At 40.6% G+C, this 16,805-nt stretch overlaps 1 long non-coding RNA gene across 1 annotated transcript; it reads right to left on the reverse strand.

Annotated features, from left to right (window-relative positions):
* Nucleotides 1-8,063: 8,063 nt before the first annotated feature.
* LOC141584482 (uncharacterized) lies at nt 8,064-16,441 on the reverse strand. Its single transcript, XR_012517553.1, has 3 exons — nt 16,094-16,441; nt 14,178-14,234; nt 8,064-8,216 (listed from the first exon to the last, which is right to left on the reverse strand). It is a non-coding gene; the product is annotated as an uncharacterized LOC141584482 (long non-coding RNA).
* Nucleotides 16,442-16,805: the final 364 nt, after the last annotated feature.

Here is a 16,805-nt window from a genome sequence, read left to right on the forward strand (position 1 = left end):
TTTTCTCCCTTTCTTTCCTTCTTTTTCTCCTTCCTTCCTTTTCCTTCCTTCCTTCCTTTTTTCTTCCTTCCTTCCTTCCTCTTTTCCTTCCTTCCTTCCTCTTTTCCTTCCTTCCTTCCTTTTTCTTCCTTCCTTCCTTCTTTTCCTTCCTTCCTTTTCCTTCCTTCCTCTTTTCCTTCCTTCCTTCCTTTTCCTTCCTTCCTTCCTTTCCTTCCTTCCTTCCTTCCTTTTCCTTCCTTCCTTCCTCTTTTTCTTCCTTCCTTCCTTCCTCTTTTCCTTCCTTCCTTCTCTTTCTCTCTTTCTCTCTCCTCTCTCTCTCTCTCTCTTTCTGTCATGGAATACAGACACAGAAAAACCTCTTGAGTGGATTGAAGAGTGGTTGAGCAATGAAGCAGTGGATAATCTGTCTGCGAAAGGATAAAGACAGGATAGCAACCAAGGAGGAAATGAAGTCTGGGATGGGAATGGATTGCCTTTGAAAGAGGGAGAAACTCGATCATGTTTGGATGTTGATGGAAAGATAAAAGTTTCCTGGGGAGGTAGGAAGAGATGTGAATCAGAGCACAGGTGAAAGGAGGTCAGCCTTTCCGTAAAAGGAGAGACACTTCCCCAAAATACATCATAGAGGAAAGAGACCATAAACATCCTCTCTCTGGGAATGTTCACAGATAAGGGAACTGAAATGTCCTTGAAATGTATCTGTGGTCCTATTCCGATTTTAAAGGGAACGGCTTCTCAGAATAGCAAATCAGGTATGAGCTGCCCTCATGAACAGAGAATCTCTCAGCATTAACATGGGAATATCCACCAACAGGCAGGCTATAGATGAGAGAGGCAGCCTGGTGTCAGGGAAAAATGAGGGCTATGAGAAACACAGGTCTGGGTCTTACCCCTGCCATTTACTCCACTCTAATTAACTTTGGGCCAATCTTCTTAATCTGTCTGAGCCTCAGTTTCTCATTGTAAAGTGAGGAGAATAATCACCCATGTATACTATGTTGCTCTGAAGATTAGATAAAATGTATCTCACATGTAGTGGGCATTCCATAAATTTCAGGGTTCATTTTAGAACATGTCATCTTTCAAACATCAGTATTTGACCCTTAGCATGAAAAGTTGGAATGAACACACAGCTGATAATAATGCAACACACCTGGGTGTCACGATCCCGGGGCTGGCAATTTCCGTGTTATATATGAGTCTAGTGGTTCCACTTTTCCTTTAAAGCTCATCTCAGTTTGCCATTACATTTTGATCCATGCGTAAAGTGGATATTTATTGAAACTGAGGGTGCCGATGATCACAGAGAAATCTTTTAGAGGGAAGATGAAACTAAATGGGTTGAACAAAAGCTAGTTCTCCTGCTGAGTATAAGAAGTAGTTCCTGGGGTTTAGGGGGAATAATTATATTCTTTTCCCTTTCTGCAGCTTGGTTACCATTGAAAAACAGGATACGGAAGTCAGGAAGTCAGAAGTAAAATGACCAGTTTTATGAGTGTGGAGTAAGATTGGAGAACTGGGACCTGCCTTTGCCTTGCAACCGAGCTTGAAGATGCTGTCCCACGGCCTCAGGGTTTCATCCCACCACCTTTTCTCAGGGACAACACCTGCCACAGTTAGCTAACGTCACGGAGCGGCAGAAAACTGCTTCATCCTGCAGGCGGCCGATCCAAAGTGACAGACAGCTAACGGAGCTGTGCAGCACACACACTCAAAAACAGAGGCTTATCAGCGAGGATGGGCATGAAGGAGCAGAAAGAGGAGGTAAGTCAGTGCTGCTTCAAATTGCTTCATCCTGGGAGGCCAGATTTCCTCTTGGAGACATGAAGATGGGGAATAAAAACTCTCATCGCCACCTCAATGGGGTATCCAGTGAAACCAAACGCTGCACCTAATGGGCTGATAGATGGGTGTGGTCCAGGGGGTGAACGATTCTGTACAAATGGTGGCATGGTGCAAAACACCAGTCTGAGGAACTGAAATGTGCTGTGGACCTTTTTAGAGATATGGTGATACAGTTACCACAGTTACACTGTGGTAGTTAATAATTACTGCTGAGGCCAGAAGAAAGAACGAGATCATGTCCTTTTCGGTGACATGGATGAAGCTGGAGGCCATTATCCTTAGCAAACTAATACAGGATCAGAAAACCAAATACCGCATGTTCTCACTTCTAAGTCGGAGCTAAATGATGAGGGCACTTGGACACACAGAGGGGAACAGCGCGCATTGGTCCTACTGGAGAATGGAGGGTGGAAGGAGGAAGAAAATCAGGAAAAATAACTGATGGGCACTAGGCTTAACACCACGGTGGTGAAATAATCTGTACAACAACCCCCCATGACCCAAGTTTGCCTGTGTAACAAACTGTGCATGTACCCCGAACTTAAAATAAAAATGGAATAAAAATAACAATGATACTTGCTGTTGTCCTGTGGTGTTGCTCTGATTTTTCAGCCATCCATCAGCGCCATTGAAAACTCTTACCTGTTTTACAACTGAGGAAATTCAGAAAAGACCGGAGAGAGGACGAGTGAGGATTCAAGTCTGGGTCTCGTCATATCCAGGAGTTTTCTGGAAGAGAAGTAAATCGCATGAGCAAAGCTTAAAGTATGGAAATGTGGCTAAGCCCTACCATTAAGTAGTCTCGTAAGACTACCAACCGTTTCCGGTAGCCCTAACCCCGCAGGCCCAGCGGGGCCGGTGCAGCCGTCAGTCAGCAGAGGCCTAAGCAGAGAACAGCTTGAAGACCAGCTCTCTGGAGAGAAAAGAGCATATTAATGGTATGATCTGCATATCCTTAACAAGGCAGCCTTGGAGAAATTAAGCATAAAGGAACAGCATGCCGCTCAGAGCTGATTTATAACCTATGCTAGGCAAAAAGATCTTAAAGATAATGAGGATGAAAAGCAACATTTATGAGAAAATTTTTACACCCCAGCAAACGTGCTAGTTGTGTTTCATGGATTTTGCCATCTAAGCCTTATGGAGACTTAAGGGTTAGGTTCTAGGACTGTCTACCGATGAGCAACCTCTGGCCATTACTCACCATGGAGTTTGCTCCCAAGCATTTGCTCTTCTCGCTTTCTGGAACAATTCCTCCCGAAATCTTCTCGTTCCTGACCTTTTGTATGTTTCAAATGTGTGCTCACATGTCACTTCCTCAGGGAGGGCCTCCTGACACCCAGACTAAAAGAGCGTCCTAATTTGCTCGCCAACACCTATCTCTGTCCAGTTTCCTTTTATAGCGTTTGTTTATATCACACACAGGTGTTTACTGCTTGTCACTCACTATTACTAGAAGGTAAACTCCACAAGGACGAGGTATTGATCCTGCTTCAGTGTCTGCGACCCTAACCACTGCTCCACACTGCCCTTCAGGCTGGTACGAGCTTCCCTGAAGAATCTCGCTCTGCTTCAAAGTATCAGTGTCTACAGGTCCATGAACAAAATCAGGAACGCTTTTGGCATCATGCAAGTCAGCTTTCCATCATAGGTCACTGGGCTGATTAATTTAAAGCCAGAGAACTGAGACTCATCAAAAGGTCTCTTGGAGATTAAATTTTATCCGTTGCTATTTCTTTGAATATTTCTTCCTCTACTTCTCTCTGTGGTTTTTTTTTTTTTTAAATTTCAGGGATTTCTACTAAGCAGTTACTGAAACTTTTGAATCTGCCTTCCATATAACATATATATATACTATCTCCCTGTCCATTTCTGTTGCATTCTGGGGCCTTGGCTTAAACATCACCTCATTAATTTGGTCTTTAGCTGCCTTCTGCTATTTATTTCAAGCACTGAGATTTCCGACTGATAGTTTATAAATGCAATGTCTGCTATTACCTCTCGGAGAATATTAACATCGCAGTCTGAAACCACTTGACCCTTTCCTTGGATGGCAGCTGCTCCCTTTGCTGGTTTGTGAACCCCCTTTCAAGGTACTCATTTGCTCCCGACATTTGATCACTCCTGTGTGTGCTCCTGCCTCTGAATCTGAGAACCTTCGCCCGGCCTGAGTGGAGGCTTTGTTACTACAGCCTGCCCCCAGGGATTGTAAGGTGGGGTAGCAACGCAACCCGCAGGTGTGCCATCGGTCGCTCCACCGGGAATCCCCATGCACACAGAGCATTGCCTCCTTCTCTGGCCCCAGGCACCCCACTCACAGCTCCTGCCTCTAAGTAGACCCCTGCTGTCTCCCTTCTGGTACAAGAGGGCTTTCCTGTATCTACCATGACCTCCCAATTTCCTGCTGGTGGCCACGAGGCTGTGGTTGCTCCCATCTGCTCTGCCTGCTGACGGCTTCCCAGCAGAGCTCCTCAAGAGCCAATACCCCAGGGGCAGCAGTCCTTCCACTCTGAATCCTTCATTCTATGAGACCCTTCTCTAATCTGATCCCAGCTGCCATCTCTGTCGGAGATTCTGTCTGTTAACTGGAGGCTTTTGCTGTTGTGGCCCCTGATCTTTGCACTCTCAGATATCTCCTTAGCATTTGGCTGTTTCCTGGATTTAAAAAGAAGTCACTAGTGCTGAACCTGGAAAAAAACAATAACAGACAAACAGCAGGGTGCGGTGGCGCACGCCTGTAATCCCAGCACTTTGGAAGACCGAGGCGGGTGAATCATAAGGTAAAGAGATCGAGACCATCCTGGCCAACATGGTGAAACCCCGTCTCTACTAAAAATACAAAAAATTAGCTGGGCATGGTGGCACATGCCTGTAATCCCAGCTACTCAGGAGGCTGAGGCAGGAGAATTGCCTGAACCCAGGAGGCGGAGGTTGCGGTGAGCCGAGATCGCGCCATTGCACTCCAGCCTGGGCAACAAGAGCGAAACTCCGTCTCAAATAAAACAAAACAAAACATGATCACAACCAATGTTGGAAACAGTGGAGTAGCACTGATACACATACGTGGCTGTTGTTACCGTACACTGGGGTTTTAAAGATCAGTGTAGAAATATATAGCCAAAACCAGGAAAGTATTCTTATCCTTCGATTCAGTAATAGCACTCCTGTTAGATTTCAAGATAAATAATTCAGATAAATGAACTCTTTTATTGTTATACTTTAAGTTCTGAGATACGTGTGCAGAACATGCAGGTTTGTTATATAGGTATACACGTGCCATGGTGGTTTGCTAAACCCATCAGCCTGTCATCTACATTAGGTGTTTCTCCAAATGCTATCTTTTCCCCAGTCCCCCACCCCCAGCAGGCCCCGGTGTGTGACAGTCCCCTTCTTGTGTCCGTGTGTTCTCACTGGTCACCTCTCACTTTCGAGTGAGAACATGCAGTGTTTGGTTTTCTGTTCCTGTTTTATTGTGTTATTAGTCTTAAGCCATCAATCAGATTAAAATATTTTGAAGGAACACTTTAGTAATGTACTAATTATTTTGCCAAGAAGTGGCTAATTCAGAAATTGCCGTAGAAGAATGACATTAAAATCTAAGTCATTAAAAAAATCACCTTTTTAGAGCTGTCTTATGGTCAAGCAGAGCTCTCACAATTGCACCACTATTACCCAAATGTAAAAAAGGAGGAGGAGGAGGAAAAAATGAACAGAGGAAGGGGGAAGCTCACACAACTCTAGGTTTCAGGTTTTCCTTTTTTTCCATAATGGTGCAAATAATACTTGCCCAACCCACTTCACAGGGTTGTTCCACGACTCAAATGAAAGAAAACATGAACGTAGGGGGAGTTACTATTATAATTATGAAAGTACTTATTAATGTCATTCTCCTTCTAAATGTACAAAGTTTCACCTCTTTTGATGGATTAATGCCACCAGTCCTATAATACATGTTGAGGTTGCTAATATCCTCAAGAGATTGGGTTTAAAGGGAGGCCAATTATGTCTAGCTCCACTCTTTGCAGGCAGTAGGCTTTTATTTTCTCCCCTTTGGAAGAGCATGCTTCACAAATCTTGACCTTAGTAGAGACTGAATGAGAAAATGCACAGGCTGACATTGACTTTGAAATATATGACAGGACACAGGGCTGACAGCATCTATCAATAATTCATTTCAGGTTACAGGGCAGAACAGGATCCCCACTGGTTTTAAAGCCATTAATTGGTTGTTAAACGCCATTAAGTCACTCTGGATGTGAAAAGTATGTCTGAAGTTTAAAAACACACAGATAATAAAGGCAGCTCTCTTTTATTTTTTTTCCCCTCAACTGGTGCAACATCTTTGCCAATAAAAGAAAAGCCTAAATCAAAAGGGGCTGAAAATTGAGACAACATCTACGTTCTTTTGTCTGTATGCCCAGGAACTTAGCAGAGATGGCAAGTTTCTCAAACCTTTGCCCTTTCCTCTAAATGAAACAAAATCTTCATCTTGAAAGTTAGTTTCCCGGTCCCTCTCATGATAGTTTCTTTTGCTGTGCAGAAACTCTTTAGTTTAATTAGATCCCATTTGTCAATTTTGGCTTTTGTTGCCATGGCTTTTGGTGTTTTAGTTATAAAGTCTTTGCCCATGCTTATGTCCTGAATGGTATTGCCTAGGTTTTCTTCTAGGGTTTTTATGGAGTTAGGTCTTATGTTTTAAATAGCTGATTTTTGGTGCTTTTGCCTACATCCCACTATTGGCCATCAGCAAGTGGGATCCTCCTCCTGAGCTGCAGGGCTTCTACATTACAATGAAGGAGCGCTACAAGAAATCTTTCGAGTCTTCTCTAGTTTTATTTTTTTTCTCATTCTATCCACTTGCTTTCTTGAATAACCACCAATTTCATATGTGATTATGGAATGACATAGGGACAGTGCTGTTCAGCTCTCACACAGTTTTCCTGTGGTGGATTTGTCATTCTACTTCTCGTTTTGTATACAGACCCTTTTTATGGATATTCAATTCTCATGTCAACCCAGTCAGGAAGGTGGGACAATTATTTACGTTTCTATTTTTTCAGACAAAAAAAAAAAATCAGACCCAGGAAGTTTCAATGAATCTAAAGATGGCAAAGATAGAAATACGCATACAATTTTGGATTTTTATCTTGATTGCATTCCAGACATCATTCTGTGAAGTCTTTACCTGACCCTAATGATTAGGGACATAGCGGGGTGATCGCAAAATGTCCGTTGAGACTGTGCAATGCTTTCCTATGTCAAAATAATAACAATCAGGCCGAATGCAGTGGCTCATGCCTGTAATTTCAGCACTTTGGGAGGCTGAGCTGGGCAGATCATTTGCAGTCAGGAGTTTGAGATCAGCATGGCCAACATGGTGAAACCCTGTCTCTATTAAAAATACAAAAATTAGCTGGTTATGGTGGTGTGTGCCTGTAATCCCAGCTACTCAGGAGGCTGAGGCAGGAGAATCACTTGAACCCAGGAAGCAGAGGTTGCAGTGAGCCGAGATCACACCACTGCACTCCAGCCTGGGTGAAAGACCAAGACTCTGTCTCAAATAATAATAACAATCAAACATCAGGAGATGACTCACTCTTTCTAATAGGGGAACAATCTTTTCGGTTATCTCCTCTTCTCAACTGAGTCTTCAGATTGGAGCTTCCTTTCTTCTTTCTGTTTTCAGTAGTGTGTGGCTACGTGCTCCTAACAAATGAACGCACAGGGGTACTGATGTTAATTTTTGAAATGAGCACCTGTTAATGCCTTTCTTGAAAAAGTACAATTATACCTTTCTAGTGTCCTTAGATCACCGGTGTTTGAAATCTAAGCATTACACAGCAGCAGAGGCATTCTCAAGTAGGACTAATCCATACAATGCAATTATGTACCTGCTACCTACAGGCATATGAAATATATTCTGGGATGAGATGGAAAATATAAATACAGGCGAGGACATGGATTGGTTGCTGGAATTCTTCTCACAATAAGATTATGGTTTTGCTGCCACCCCTGCAGAAACCGTGGTACAGGTGGGTCAGGGACGATGAAAATGTCCACAGCCTTCTTTCCGAGAAATGAGACACAGGAAACTTCAAGCTTTTTGTAATCACAGTGTTTATTTCTTCATCACCACGGCTGTTTCTAGCAGGAAGCCTCTCAAAACCAAATTCCAAGAATTGTATTAAACATATTTAACTCACCTATGTGGAGTTCTCTCTTTATTCCTGTGGATATCAGATGTCCCAGAAGAAACTCTATTCTTGAATCCAGTGGTTCCCAAAACATATTTTGTATTGCCTCTTTTTTTCATTATCTGCCAGCTCCTGAGTTGTTGTGATGATCTCAACCACGAAAATACCAGTGGGTTCCTGAGCATGCAAGTAAAATAAAGAAACTTTTCACATGATAGTTTAATTCCATTTGCAGAAGAGGAAACAGAGGCCCAGAGAACATTAATGAATGACCGAAGGTTGTGACCTGTAAGGAACGAAACCTAAGAGTTCTCAGTAGGATGCTATTTTTTTCACTATGAGTTGTCCCTACAGTCTTCTTGAACCTTACTTATAATTTGAGATGCACTGTAAGTATCTAAAATAGGAGTTCAAGCTTCTCTATTAGAATATTATTTATTTATTTTGATTATGTAGTTATTATATGTTGTGGCAAAAGAGAAGGCTATTTAGTCTTTGTTCTCAGTTCCTGGCAGAGAGCTACTGAAACCCTTGGAATTTGTCTTTTGTTCCAATTAGGCGACTCTTGGTGGGCTTTTAGCTAGCGTTAGGATGGGGGTTGGATGCCAGAAAGATCAAGTCTTTAGCTTGATTCAAATTAGAAATTTGGAACTTTCAGCTCTTCCTCACAAATTCTGGGGAGGGGAGAGGAGCTAAGATGAGTTAAACACCCACCAATGAGCAATGAATCAATCCATTTAAATGATCGTGTGTGCATGTGTGTGTGTGTGTGTGTGTGCGTGTGTGTATAAATTCAGTCTTCTAAACTATCAAGTCTCTGTAAAAGCAATTTTTTAACTTTGCAGAACCATAAGCAGCCTCACTTTCACTGTTTTTCTGTGGGAAGTAGCCAGTACCATTATACCTTTCCAGTGCCCTCAGATCACCAGTGTTTGAAATCTAAGCGTTAGACAGCAGCAGAAGCATTCTCAAGAATGACTAATCCACAAAATGCAATTATGCACCTGTATAATTGTTACCTGAAGTAACATCATTAAAACAATTCATCCTTTGTATTTGTTTCCAAGAAACAATGCAAGTTGCAATGTGATCTCAGACCTGTTTCACAGCTATGATTATCCTTGATTTAAACTTTCATATGAAGAAGGTATGGGCCAGAAGCATAGATCAGGTATGGGGATCGGAGAGTAAGATAAGAGGGGGGCATACATCTGTCTTTGAAAAAAGAGTCTGGCAGAAAGTTGAGAAATCCTGCCATAACTCAGCTGTGGCTTTGCGGTGCACACATTCAGTGCAGCAAGCTTTCCCATCCACTGTTATTTTTCTACACAAAAACAACTCAACGAAAACACCAAGCCACCAAGCCATAAATATTAACTAGGTCTCGTGTGAAATTATGTTTAAAGATATATTGTACAGGTAAAGTAAAATACAAGAATATACACAAACTATCCTTTTATGTGAATATTTTCAAAAGTGTTTTAAAAGAAACCTGTTGGCTCCACTAAATGTCTGACAGCCAAGGAAGTCTTAACCTGCTAGAAACTGACTACAGGCCATCATAATAGAGCCCACTTTCTGTTAGATCCTCGAACACAGGTTTTCAACTTTGATATGACTGAACTGGGCAAGGGAAAGAGATCAGGCAAAAATAAAATTTTTTTGATTGAAAAATAATAATTTTTTAAATTTTGCAGAGCCAGGAGATTTTAATAAGCATAGGTGTTTATAATTTTCTGTTTTCAACTTTAAAAAACCAAGTGGAAAAGAATTGCAATGAGGAACAAGGAGATGCTTTACTCTAAAATGAACAGAGAGGTTAAGAAGCCCAGTGGCCAATTCTGTATAAACAGGTAGCAGAAAGTACAAGTGAACAGTGGGACTTGAACTTCCTTTGCAGACATTAAAGTGCTTCATAACGAATCAATAAAAAATAGATAAAGGTTTTGCAAAGTAATTGCATTACCTCTACTAATAAAACTGTTCACTTTTCTTCTGATATGTCCTTAAGGTTGAAATGACAGTTTTACAAAGTGATATTTCTCAGCACCAATAAGTGTTTTATCCCATATGGCTGCTTCAACTTTAATATAAACATTTGTCTGTTGCCCTCCTATGAATTTTTCAAAATTGCTTCACAAAGACCTTTAAGGACCAAATTGATTCAAAGCAAATGGAATAGAACAGAACTGAGATTAAGAACCCTTTGTTCTATCTGATGTCTGGTTTTGGGCAATTTAAATTTTATTTTCTGTGAAGACTGTTTAATGAGTTGTTAATTCCAAGTTGTATACTTATCAAATTTTATGGTTACGCAGGCTACAAATTTTGTTTTTAAAAATACAATGAACGAATACAATAAATTAGTAAATGGGCTAATATTGTTAATAAAATGTATCACTAATATTTTGATGTTCCTCCTTTTTTAGTTTCATGTGTGTGTGTTACACACACACACACACACAATACATAACTACACAAGTATATAGCCCATACCAATTAGGTCATCCTGTACATTGTTTTGAAGCCTGCTCTTGTTTTACATAGAAATATATTATAAATTTCTCCTCTGTCATTAACTGTTCTTCACTGTATCATTATGTGGCTATTCCATTGTTTAGACAAGCAATTCTCCATTGTTAGACATTCATGTTTTCCCCCCGTTTTACTTTTAGAATAATCCAGTTATGATTACTTTTGTCTATACACATCCACAAATATCTCTGATTATCTCATGGTAAATGGCTGGATCAAAGGATATGTGCCTTTGAGAGCTTTTGGTTAATGCTTCCAAAATGTCTTTGAGGATGGCTTTATTAAAGTTTCCATGTGTCCTTCTACCAGCAGTAAAATAGTGTTCTTTTCCCATGCCACCACCAACTTTGGATATTTAATGAAAACTAAAATCTTTGGTGATTGCAGAAAACAAAGGCAAAAATTCAATATTTTTAAAATGTGAATGTTTGTGAGATTGAAAATTGTGTAACATGCCAACCGGCCCTATTCTCCCTCATACCTCATCTCATACCAGTACCATGCTGTTTGGTCACTATGGCCTTACAGTATAGTTTAAAATCAGCTAGTGCAATGCCTCCAGATTTGTTCTTTTTGCTTAGTCTTGCTTTGGCTCTGCAGGCTCTATTTTTATTCCATATGAATTTTAAAATTATTTTTTTCTGATTCTGTGAAGAATGATGGTGGTATTTTGATGGGAATTGCGTTGAATTTGTAGATTGCTTTTGGTAGTACGGTCATTTTCACAATATCGATTCTACCCATCCGTGAGCATGGGACGTGTTTCCATTTGTTTGTATGATTTCTTTCAGCAGTGTCCTGTAGTTTTCCCTGTAGAGGTCTTTTGCCTCCTTGTTTAGTGACATGGTTTGACTCTGTGTCCCCACCCAAATCTCATCTCGAATTGTATTCCTATAATTCCCATGTGTTGTGGGAGGTACCTGGTGGGAGACAATCCAAATCATGGGGGCAGTTTTCCCCATACTGTTCTCATGGTAATGAATAAATCTCAAGAGATCTGATGGCTTTATCAGGGGTTTCTGCTTTTGCTTCTTCCTCATTTTCTCTTGCCACCGCTGTGTAAGAAGTGTCTTTCACCACCTGCCATGATTCCGAGGCCTCCCCAGCCATGTGGAACTGTAAGTCCAATTAAACCTCTTTTTTGTTCCAGTCTCAGGTATGTCTTTATCAGCAGTGTGAAAATGGACTAATATAGCCTAAGTATTTTATTTTTCTTGCAGATATTTTAAAAGGGGTTGAGTTCTTGATTTGATTCTCCACTTGGTCACTTTTGGTGTATAGAAGAGCTACTGATTTGTGTACATTAATCTTGTATCTGGAAACTTTGCCGAATTCTTTTATCAGCTCTAGGAGGTTTCCAGAGGAGTCTTTACGGTCTTCAATGTAGACCATCGTAGTGTCAGCAAACAGTGACAGTTTGACTTCCTCTTTACTGATTTGGATGCCCGTTCTTTCTTTCTCTTGTCTGATTGTTCTGGCTAGGACTTCCAGTACTATGCTAGAGGAGTGGTGAGAATGGGCATCCTTGTCTTGTTCCAGTTCCCAGAGGGAATTCTTTCCACTTTTAACCATTCAGTGCTATGTTGTCTGAGGATTTGCCATAGATGGCTTTTATTATATTGAGGTATGGGGAATAGTGAAATACTTCTTCATCTCCAGAAGGTTCTGAGGAGTCTGGGTTTCAGGTTTTGTATGTGTACCTATCCAGATAGCCCCGTCCTAACTCTCAAGGTCCCATTCCTTCTCTTTCAGGTCCCTGATTTTGGTATTAGAAACTTCCCAGGACTGCAACCCCAATGTCCTCTGATGTTTTGCTAATCTTAGAATTGAGTCATAATCCTCTTCCTCAGTTTGTCCCTATCTCCATAACTACAGGAAAAGAGAATTGCTTTGAATGTTGCCAAAGAGGCCCTGAAGGAAACAAAGTCCAAAGAGGCTTTTACACTGGGCTTTGAACTGGTGATTGATTGCACCGAGCCTTCCGTTTTCTCTTCAAAGCATTGGTGCTGTTCAACACCAGCCGCCAAATTCCACAGACCTTGTAATTACTGTTTCCCTTATATTGCTCAAATGCCAGAAGTGTTGCTCAAGCTAGGGATTTGGGTTCATGTAGTCTGCTGAGAAAGGGGTTGCAGGGAAAATAGTAAGTGAGGGAAGAGAGGAGGGCAGAGAATCGGGATAAATAGAGGAGTGGCCTCCACCGGAGCCCAGCTCAAGCCTAAGCATGAACTGTACCTTAGAGGCAGCCCCCCATTAAGGCAAGATGTCTGCCGTTTGTAGCTCGGTCAACCATTGGCTGCAGGCTACCCAACGGGAAAGTAAAGCTCAGGCTAAGGCAATTTCTGTTATACAGAGCATACCTTTCTAGAGAAGTTGTAGCTCTGAGCTTTCAGCAGTTAACATACCACCTGTGGGGATTTGTTACTATATTACTAAAGAGAATCTGGGCAGGACACCAAGAATGTCCACTACCCTAATTTTTTTTAAAGAGCACTGAGGTTTGAATTTTAATCACAGACTTTTTATTTCTTTAGACTATCATAGTTATTTTCTAATTTGAATGTGTGATGCATTATAACAATAGTTATTGATTATTTTTCTTTATTTACTCTAATAATTGATCTATTACTGAATCACTATATTCTTTTTCTTTTTGTTTTTGTTTCTTTCTTTGTTTATAGGTGTATATATATGTATACATTTTATTGTACTTTAGGTTCTAGGGTACATGTGTGGATCATGCAGGACTGTTGCATAGGTACATACATGGCAATGTGGTTTGCTGCCTCCATCCCCCCATTACCTCTATCTGCCATTTCTCCCCGTGTTATCCCTCCCCAACCTCCCTACCCCTTGCTGTCCCTCCCCTAGTCACTTTATTCTACGTTGCCCATGATTAGTCTTTTACACTACTGTTAAATTCTATTCACAAATATTTTATTTAGGATTTTTTCCTGCCATGTGTAGCTGCATAACCTACCTTAACAAATGTGGCTCAAAAGAACAACAGTAAGGTATTTACTCACAATTTTTCAATTTGGGTAAAGCATGGAGGGCATGGCTCATTTGTGTTCCATGTTGTATCTGTGGGGATGAAACATTTGAGACAGTTTCTTCTCTAACAAGCCTGGTGCCTGTTTGGGATGATTTGATGTATCTGTCCCCTGTAACTTCTCTTCCTGACTAGCTTGGGCTACCTCTCACCATGGTAGCTGGGTTCTGTAGGAAAGGTTCCAAGAGGACAAGCCCCTTTTTGCAAGCATACATCATCTCTATTTGTGTCAGGTGTGCTAATGTCCTATTGTCCAAAGCTAGGCACATAGCCAAGCCCAGAGTCAATGTGAGACTATGGAAGGGTGCAATTAAAGAAGTAAAGTTCACTTGAGACCATCAAAATGTCAGTTTGCTACATGCCACTCTAATGACTCATGTCTCTTCCACCTCCTAGGGCCCTCAAATTCTCATCCCATTATATCTGGCTTAGACTTGAAATCCAGGATCTTGGCATCCAAATTAGCTTAGATGAGGATAAGTTTTCTTGAGTCTGACTTATCTCAACCTATAGCTCTGTAAGTTACACAGATACACTTATTTTCTGCTCACCTGAAAATCCAATATGCAGTGATGAGCAGGACAGGAAAACAGCAATAGAGGCTGCCACTGAAAAAGAGAAAAACCGGAAGCACATCGCAATCACAGATGCATAGCGTTTCTGAACACTGGCTGGCTTCCTACTCCGATATCTTTATTAAGACTTGATCGTCTTTCCTGAGACCATATTTCCTGCTCTGTTAGCTCTTGGTTTCTCCCTCTGATTCACTAGCTTTCCATAAGAAAAGGTGTTTTTACAGCTGAGCAGCTTCCTCAGCCTGGGCTTTCTGCCCCTTGTGAACATCTCTGTCCCTTCTAGCACAAATTGTCAATGCTTATGGTGGTATAATTCTCTTTTTCAAAAGTGTGGATTTCTTACGAATCCTATTGCAGTTCAGTCCATCAGACAAAGGCCACATCCAAAATCTCTTCAAGACAGACTGCTCTCTATTTTTATTTATTGATTTAAAAATTACTTCTGCATATATTTAAACGTTACTTCTCTCCAGTCTCTCCCTTTCTTACCCCAACTACTTCACTCAACCTAGGTTTTGGGAAGCCTGGAAAGTTTCCATTTTCAATGTAGCAAGATCTGAATCTTCTCTGTATTTTACGTAATTTCTATTTGTTTGCTGAATTGTTCATTAATTTATTATAAACATATTTTCCTTTATATCCTTGAATATAGTTATAACAGCTACTTTAAAATTCTCATCTGATTCGGCAAAACCCCATCTCTACAAAAACCAAAAAAATTAGCTGGGTGTGATGGTACATGCCTCTAGTCTCAGCTACTTGGGAGGCTGGGGTGGGAGTATGGCTTGAGCCTGGGAGGTCGAGGCTGCAGTGAGCCGTGATTGCACCACTACAGACCCAAGCCTGGGAGACAGAGTGAGACTGTGTCTCAAAAATTAAAAAAAAAAAAATCTGCCTGATAATTTCAACTTCTGACTCACCTCAGGTCAGTTCCTATTGACAACTTTGTCTTTGCAGTATGGGCCACATATTTCTCTTTCTTTGTATGCCTAGTAATTTTGTATTGTAGCCTGAACATTATAAAAGGAAAGAGAGATACTGGAGAGAAGAGTATAGTTTTTAAATAAGTATCTCAGTTTCTTTCTCATTAGGAAATGTAAGTTTTTTGTACTTCAATTCTTGATGAGTTACATGTTTTCAAGCACGGATTTTTATCTAGATTTTTGCACTTAGTACATGTTTCCTTGGGCAAGTAATTTAACCTCCCTGAGTTCCACTTTCTTCATTGCCGTAACATGGTTGATCATGCCCCTGTGCCAAGGAGACTGAGATAATCGTCAGTTGAGATTGAGTGACATCTGCATAATTTTAATGGTAAAGTGTTTGGAATCTGCACTTCTATTTTAATGGTCTTTGTATACTCTTTGTTACGATATAAATGAATACAATTTTATGTAGCTGTTGAAAAATAGTTACATTAAAATGTCCTGTAGAAATACCTTGGTCTAAAATCAGGTTTCTTTGCTAGGTAATAAAAATATTTCCCCCAAGCCAGTTCTGGGAAAGTATCATAACAGTCCAAAATTGTACCTTTGCAGAATATAAAATAACTAATAAAAAGATTTTGTAATTGTAGTTCCTTATGAATTATGTGAATTACATTAAATATTTTTAAGAACATTTTCCTTGGGTGAATAAAGCTTTTTGTGAACTAACGTCTCAACTAGTGAGAAGGCTATGCTGATCTCAGCTTATATCAGCAGGTCACAGTTACAACTACATTCTTCACTTTTAGAGGTATAAATTTGCTCTCAAGTTTAGCTTTTTAGCTAAATCATTTAAATATGATTCTGAGACCCCACTAGCCTAAATGACAGAACGTTATTAGTCAGAACTGGGGCTCCCTTTCCAATTCCATTTTGGAATGAAACAAATCCAGGCTGAGGTCCTACCTGTCTTGGCAAGTCCTGCTCCAATCCATCCATTTCTGCAGCCATCACCTTGGGCATCCTGTTCCAGTGAAACATACAGCAGTGCTGAGAATAAAGCATTTACTATGTATTATCATCTGTGCTGGCATTGTTGGAGACTGGGGGAAAAATAGGGTATAACCCTTGCCCTCCATGAAGTACAGGAAAAATCTCAGCATCAAAAATGTAAAGTTTCCAACCATTCGGACATAGATGTTACTTTTAGTGTAACCACAACTGGTATCAGATGGAAATCTGGCTGTAAAAAAACAGAACCATGAAACATTGAGAAAAGAGTAATGAAAACAGCAGAAAATTCAGTTCTCAGCAGAATCCTGTCAACAGAAGAAATTCTACTTCCACAAATTCCTTAGTTGAGAAAGGCGTGCAGAGGGCTTCCCAGGCCATCTATAAAACATGAAACCAAGAACAGAGCAGATGAAGAAAGGTTTCTATTTTCTTTCTGAGTTAGCCTTAACTTGTGGTTTACGTTTTTTTAAAAAATGGTCTAAGTTCTTCTTGGGACCATTACAGGACTGTGCAGCTATGTGCTTGCACTAACATTGTTTATTTCAGAACATCTGTGCCATAATCTTTGGTCATGCCTGTGGAATATATGAGGTCATCTCTCTGGATGTTTATATAGCTGAGGAATAATCAAAACCAAGTCACCAGGGATGGATACCCTTTCCTA

The sequence above is a fragment of the Saimiri boliviensis genome, chromosome 5 (genome assembly GCF_048565385.1).
Source record: "Saimiri boliviensis isolate mSaiBol1 chromosome 5, mSaiBol1.pri, whole genome shotgun sequence".
Lineage (NCBI taxonomy): Eukaryota > Metazoa > Chordata > Mammalia > Primates > Cebidae > Saimiri > Saimiri boliviensis.